We start from the raw sequence: 7,315 nt of genomic DNA on the forward strand, positions 1-7,315 counted from the left end.
AAAATGGGACTTTATTTTCTGTTCAGGACCCTCCTGAAAAATAGGACTTTACTTTTTGCTCAGGACCTTCCTGGAAAATGGGATTTTACTTTATGTTTAGGACCCTCCTGAAAAAGGAGAATTTACTTTCTATTCAGGACCCTCCTGAAAAATGAGACTTTACTTTTTGTTCAGGACCCTCCTGGAAAATGAGATTTTACTTTATGTTCAGGACCCTTCTGAAAAATGGAATTTTACTTTCTGTTCAGTACCCTCCTGAAAAATGTGACTTTACTTTATGTTCAGGACCTTCCTGAAGAATGGGATTTTTCTTTATGTTCAGGACCCTCCTGAAAAATGGGACTTTACTTTCTGTTCAGGACCCTCCTGAAAAATGGGACTTTACTTTATGTTCAGGACCCTCCTGAAGAATGGGATTTTACTTTATGTTCAGGACCTTTCTGAAGAATGGGACTTTACTTTCTGTTCAAAACCCTCCCGAAAAATGGGAATTTACTTTCTATTTAGGACCCTCCGAGAAAATGGGACATTACATTTCAAAAATGATGAAATCCTTCTTTATTATAATCTTTGTTTGGGATAATTATCGTTCTAGTTTTGATTCTGGTTTCAGGAGCCCGCCTGAAGAACAGAGTGAGAAAATTATAAGTCAGAAGCCCACCTGAAGAACAAGGTGACGAAATGGGAAATTGAAGAAATTACAAGCCAGGAACCCGCCTGAAGAATAGGGTGATGAAATTGAAAGACAAAAATGGCAAGTCAGAAGCCCGCCTGAAGAGCAGGGTGAATAAATGAAAGTCGAGCAACAAAGTGAAGCAATTGAAAGCCAAGCAACAAGTTGAAAGAAATTGTAAGTTAGGAGCCCGCCTGAAGAATAGGGTGATAAAACTCGAGCCAAGAGTCAACAAAAGCTGCATATATAGGATTTTCTAATTTCATTTATATGTTGACTTGTAATTTTCATTTTGATGTAATGACAGAGCCGTGGACTGGAACCTCGATGGAACCTCACTTGACTCTCCAACTCGGTATAGTCCATCTCTTTTCAACCCTTTGAGATACCTGTCACTTGACTCCGTCATAAATTAGGTAGGTAGGGTGTCCTAAGTCAAGACTCGATTGCCCTTCTTTCTTCAAATAATGATCGGGACAAAATTCTGTCTCGTTGTCTACTTCTTTGTATGAAAAAACTTGGTGTTTACATTCAAAGGGGGCATGATGTAGACACATAATTTTGTCCCATGAAAAATATTTCTTATTCCGATATCACACAATTTAACCCCATTTTTATAATTTTTCCCAAGAAAATAAATAACCATCTCATCTTTTACTTATATATGTATTTATTTTTGTTTTTGTTTTATTTTATCCAAATAACAAACTTTGTCTCATTCTAATATTCCAACAACCCACCCAAGCAAAAATGGACACCTAACCTCTACCCCTCCAATTAAAAGACAACATATCACCACCCAATCCCCTCCTACCTCACCCCACTCACGTGACTCCTTCTTCTCACATTTCTTGCCCACAAAGGAAAAAATGGATATACATACACCTAGACAAAAATAAAAGAATAAAAACAAAAAAAAGAAGCACATGGGAACTTTCCTGGAAATTTCCATATAATATACCCACATCCCCTTTGACCCCTACCCCACAGGTCCCCTTGGATTTTTTTTTCATTTCCTTGCGAAATATATACACTCACATATCACACTCTCTAAAAAAAACCATCACTCTCAAATACCTGCACACATATTTATTCCATTGGAAAATACCATCAGAAGTCATCTTCTTCACATCTCTCGACTTCTCACATACACCACACAATTGGAGAGAGAGAGAGAGCCAAATGGAAAGAGAGAATTGAGCAAGGAAGACAAGAGAAAGAAATATTGCGAGTGACGAGAGAGAGATTATGAGGGAAAGAAGAAAAACAGAGAGAGAGATCGTGGACCAGCCAGTCCTCGCCTAGAGGTCACCGAAAAAGGGCTCATCGCCATCAGAAACACGTCAAAACCGACCCACATCTTTCAAACCCATCGGGAAACATTAGTTCCTTGCCGGACACAGTAAAACAGTGATCGAATCCACAAAATTTAAGCCGTTTCATCTTATTCCAGCCTACATTCATCAGAAAATGATAAAAATTAAAATGGGTCAGTTAGATCGTTCGGGTTAGTTTGGATTTTGGGAATTTAGTCGAGTTAGCGGGTTCATACCGAGGCTAGTTCAAGATGCAGCTCTGTTGATTTGAGATTCGATGTTGAGGTTTGATTTTTAGATTTTGGTCGTGGTTCTAGTCAGAAAAATGACTTCAATTGAAAAAACGACATTGAGGTCCAATTTTCATCTCGTTCTCTATTAATTTCTAATTGTTTGATATTTTTACTTGTTAAATTCATTACATGTTGATTTTGTTTTGTGATGGTGATATATCTTGGATCACCGTGAATGATTGTTAATATCGATTTGTTGATTCTTCATCGAAATTGGTTAATCATGTGGTTGAAAATGAATTTGGGGGCTGAGAGTTGAAAAATTGATAAAAGAGGGAATATAGTTCAGCTTTGGTTTATAGTTGTTTAAATCGGAATGAGCGTGAATGTGATAGATTTATGATATATTGAAATGGATAGGAAATATAGGTTCGGGTAGGCAAAATTTAGGCGTGATGTGTTGATTGAATGCATTGAATAGATAAATGTGTGTTTTGAATGTTTTTCTAGTTATCTTATTTAATTCAGATGTATTTATTTGGCCGGGGAATGCCCCGAGGTATTTGTGTTCATTTACTGGGAAATGCCCCGAAGTATTTTGTACCCAGAGGACGTTCGTGACTAAGGCCCGAGGCTTCGGGCGGAGTTTAGTTCAGGATTAGTTTAGGGATAGTTTAGAATATAATAGGTTTACATTTTCACATTTTTCATTATTTGAGACTGTATAATTGGACTGTACACTATATTTTTGATTTGTTTTATTTTGTTTGTTTGTTTGATTGTTTTAAGTGGTTTTGTGTGGTTTGTGAATTTGTAGTGTCAAATTAGCCGATACGCTCTACCAAGCGACCGTGGTTAAACCACGGGATCGATGGGTACCTAACACCTTCCCCTCGGTCAACAGAATTCCTTAGTCGGAATCTATGTTCGCAAACCAGTCTTAAAGAGCCAAATCATTTTGAAAAGGATTTTCCAAAGGTGACTTGGCACACCGGATTATGCCAAGTGGCAACTCTGAATAAAACATGTAAATAATCCTTTTTCGAAACAAATTTTCATTTTGTCACTTTGATAATAAAAATCCTTTCGAACTTAAAATCAAAATCTGATTCTTTTTGGATGAAAAAAGAGGTGTGACAATGGTGCAATTATAACTAACAAAATTTCAAGCAATCAAGATACTTGAGAAAATTGAAGGAAAGGTGTCTTTTAAGTCTTGAATGAAGGATTGGTGACATTGACCAATTTAAAGGGTTAAACATAATTTAAAAACTTGATTAGGTTAATTGTGGACTTGATTAATATTTTCTAAACTTTTTAATCTTTTCAAAAATATAAATTAATCCACACCCAAAAAACTTCCCTCCCTCTGTAAATCAATCTCTCTCTCTCTTCTCTCTTTTTCTCGATAGTTTCTCTCTCTAACTTCTCCCAACCAACAACTTATCAAATTTCTCCCTTCAATCTTGTGCAACTTCAACCTCTGGCAACAAATAGTTTTGAGTTCTTGCCCGTTCCTTTTTTACTTTCAACCGTCAGTCGACGTGACAACATTCTCCGGCGACAACAACTTCGAGTTCTTCATCGTTTCTTTTCGATTTTCACAAGTAAAAAATTAGGGCTTTTAAGTTATGACGAAAATGAGGAACTTGATTTGTTGGTGTTAGTTATTTTTTTTTATGTTTTTTGTTATTGTTTTTAATGTTTGTTATTTTTTAGTTGAATTTCTCATCTGAATGTATCTTCTACTGTTGTTTTTTAATAATGGATAAAACATGTAACGTGAATCAAACAGATGAATATTTGTTGCAACATATATGACTAATTTGTTGCGCAGATTAGTAATCTATTGCAACATATATGACTAATCTGTTGCACAGATTAGTAATATGTTGCAACATATATGACTAATCTGTTGTAACATATATGACTAATTTCTTACAACAAATGAGTACTCTGTTGCAACATATATGACTAATTTATTGTAACAAATGAGTAATTTATTACAACACTATGACTAATTTATAGTGTTGTAATATGAATCCAACATATGGGTCATTTATTGCAACAGATTAGTCATATATTGCAACAGATTACTCACTTGTTGCAATAGATGATTCATATTCTGTTGCAATAGATGATTCATATATTGGATTTATATTGCAGGTTCTATCCATTGTAGCAGTAGTAGATACACCAAATAAGAAATTCAATAAAAATTATAATTTTACTTACAAAATAAGCTATGAAGTAATGTCCAAGTGATATATGAACAAAATTTGACCTAATTTTTTTTTTTAAAATTCAACAGGGGCACAACGAATAAGTAAAACACATGAAAAATTTCATGAAACAGGTAAAAAGGACAAAAATAATATACCATACATCAAATGCAAAAGGATCAAGGGGACAAACATTTGAGTTCTCCTAAAAACGTTTAAGTTCCCTCATATTTTAATTGTTTTCTAATAGTTGACCCATCTGTTAAAACAGATTTTCTATCTGTTTGATAATTTCCAACAGATGAATCATCTAATGCAACATGCTAGTCATCTGTTGATTCAAATTAAACAATTATTAGTAATAACTAGATCGATTTAGCTAAAATTAAAGACGTCTCTACAACAATGGGACAAACATTTGTGTTCTCCTAAAAATATTTGAGTTCCCTAAATTTTAATTATTTTCCAACAGATTATCTATTTGTTGCAACAAGTTAGTCATCTATTGCAACAGATGTTTATAACAAGTTAGTCATTTGTTTATTCAAATTAAGCAAATATTAATAATAACTAAATTAATTTAATTAAAATTGAAGACAAGTCTTTAATACAAAACCTTAGACAAGGGGACAAATGTTTGAGTCTCCCTTAAAACATTTGAGCTTTAGTATTTTAAATTACTTTTCAACATATTAACTCGGAACTAAAATGAGCCACGGAATTAAAAAAGTGACCAAAATAGGCCACCTATTTAAAAAGTTACCAAATAGGCTAAACATATTAATTTATTACGTTTTCTATTTTTTCTTAACGGTCAACTAACGAAGTTGACTTTTACAAAAACGTAAGAATTTCTTACGTTTTACATGATAACCGAGGAAAAAAATATAATAAATTGTCAAATCAATCAAAAAGGTACTAAACAAAAGAGTTGTTCAACGTAACAATGTAACAAAAAGTTATGTTCTTAACTTTTTTATAGCAGTGGTCCCGCACCCACAATTCCTTTTTTCACAAATGTCTCATCACTTCTACTTTTTCCTCTTTTTACGTATGATAATTATGAATTTTTTTATTAGTTAAATTTATTAATATTTTACATGTAGTTCAAATAATTTATTTTTTCTAATAAATTTTTACGTTTTACATAAAAAAAAATAAAAAAAGAAGTATCAATTACCTCATTAACTTAACAATTTTTTTATATTTATTTTATATCAAAAAATAATCACTTTTATCCTTAATTATCCGATTTCTCTTTAAAAAAATTATACTTTTGAGTTTTCCTCTACTCCAAAATAATGAAATGTTGAATTATCATCGATCAAATATGCTACTATATACAAGAATAATATTTTTTTAGGAGTGTTCCTAAAAAAAATATATTTTCTTATATGAATTTAGGAGTGTTCCTAAATTAAATTGTGATTTTTTACTCCATTAATTATAATATGAAACTATTTGTGCATGTGAGTCTCCTCAATATCCTAATCGAAACACTAATGGAAAACTATGATGAATCACTATCCAAAAAAATTAATTTCATATTTTTAACACACCAAAAAAATATAATTCTTGTATATAGTAGCATATTTGATTGACGATAATTCAACATTTCACTATTTTGGAGTAGAGAAAAACTCAAAAGTATAATTTTTTTTAGAGAGGATTCGGATAATTAAGGATAGAAGTGATTATTTTTTTTATATAAAATAAATATAAGAAAATTGTTAAGTTAATGAGGTAATTGATACTTCTATTTTTAAATTTTTTTATGTAAAACGTAAAAATTTATTACATAGAGGAAAAAATAAATTATTTGAACTACATGTAAAATATAAATAAATTTAACTAATCAAAATATTCATAATTATCATATGTAAAAAGAGAAAAACGTAGAAGTGATGGGACATTTGTAGAAAAAGAAATTGAGAGTGGGGGACCACTACTATAAAAAAGTTAAGAACGTAACTTTTTGTTATGTTGAACAACTCATTTTTTAGTATCTTTTTAATTGATTTGATAATTCGCTGCATTTTTTCCTCGGTCATCGTGTAAATATAAGAAATTATTACGTTTTATATTTTTTTTATAAAACGTAAGAACTTCTTACGTTTTACAAAAAAAAATGTAAAACGTAAGAAATTCTTACGTTTTTTTAAAAGTCAACTCCGTTAGTTGACCGTTAAGAAAAAAATAGAAAAAGTAATAAATTATTACGTTTAGCCTATTTTGGTAAATTTTTAAATAGGTGACCTATTTTGGTCACTTTTTAAATTCTGTGGCTCATTTTGGTTCTGAGTTCACATATATCTCGTCTATTTAATAATTTTCAATAGATGAGTCATATGTTGCAACAATTTAGTCATATGTTGCAATAGATGTCTATATTTGTTGGATAATTTTCAATAGATGAGTTAGCTATTGCAACAGGTTAGTCATCTGTTGCTGCAGATGTCTATATATGTTTGGTCATTTTCAACAAATGTCTTTAACTGTTTGATCTTTTCCAACAGATTACTCATCTATTGCAACATGTTAATTGAAATCGTAATTGAACTTATCAATTCATCTTTAATTTTAGTTAAATCAATGTTGTTATTACTAATAATGTCTAATTTGAATCATTTCAAATAAAATTGGTCAATTAACACTTTACTCAAGACGAATACACTTAGATGATCATGTAATTACTATGAGATTAATTGAAATCATAGTTAAATTATCAATTCATCTCTAATTTTAGTTAAATCAATTTAGTTATTACTAATAAATACTTAATTTTAATTATTTCAAATCAAATTGGTCAATTGATCATTTTACTTAAGACGAAACACTTAGTTGATCATGTAATTACTATAAAATTAATTG

Source organism: Capsicum annuum, chromosome 2 (genome assembly GCF_002878395.1).
Source record: "Capsicum annuum cultivar UCD-10X-F1 chromosome 2, UCD10Xv1.1, whole genome shotgun sequence".
Lineage (NCBI taxonomy): Eukaryota > Viridiplantae > Streptophyta > Magnoliopsida > Solanales > Solanaceae > Capsicum > Capsicum annuum.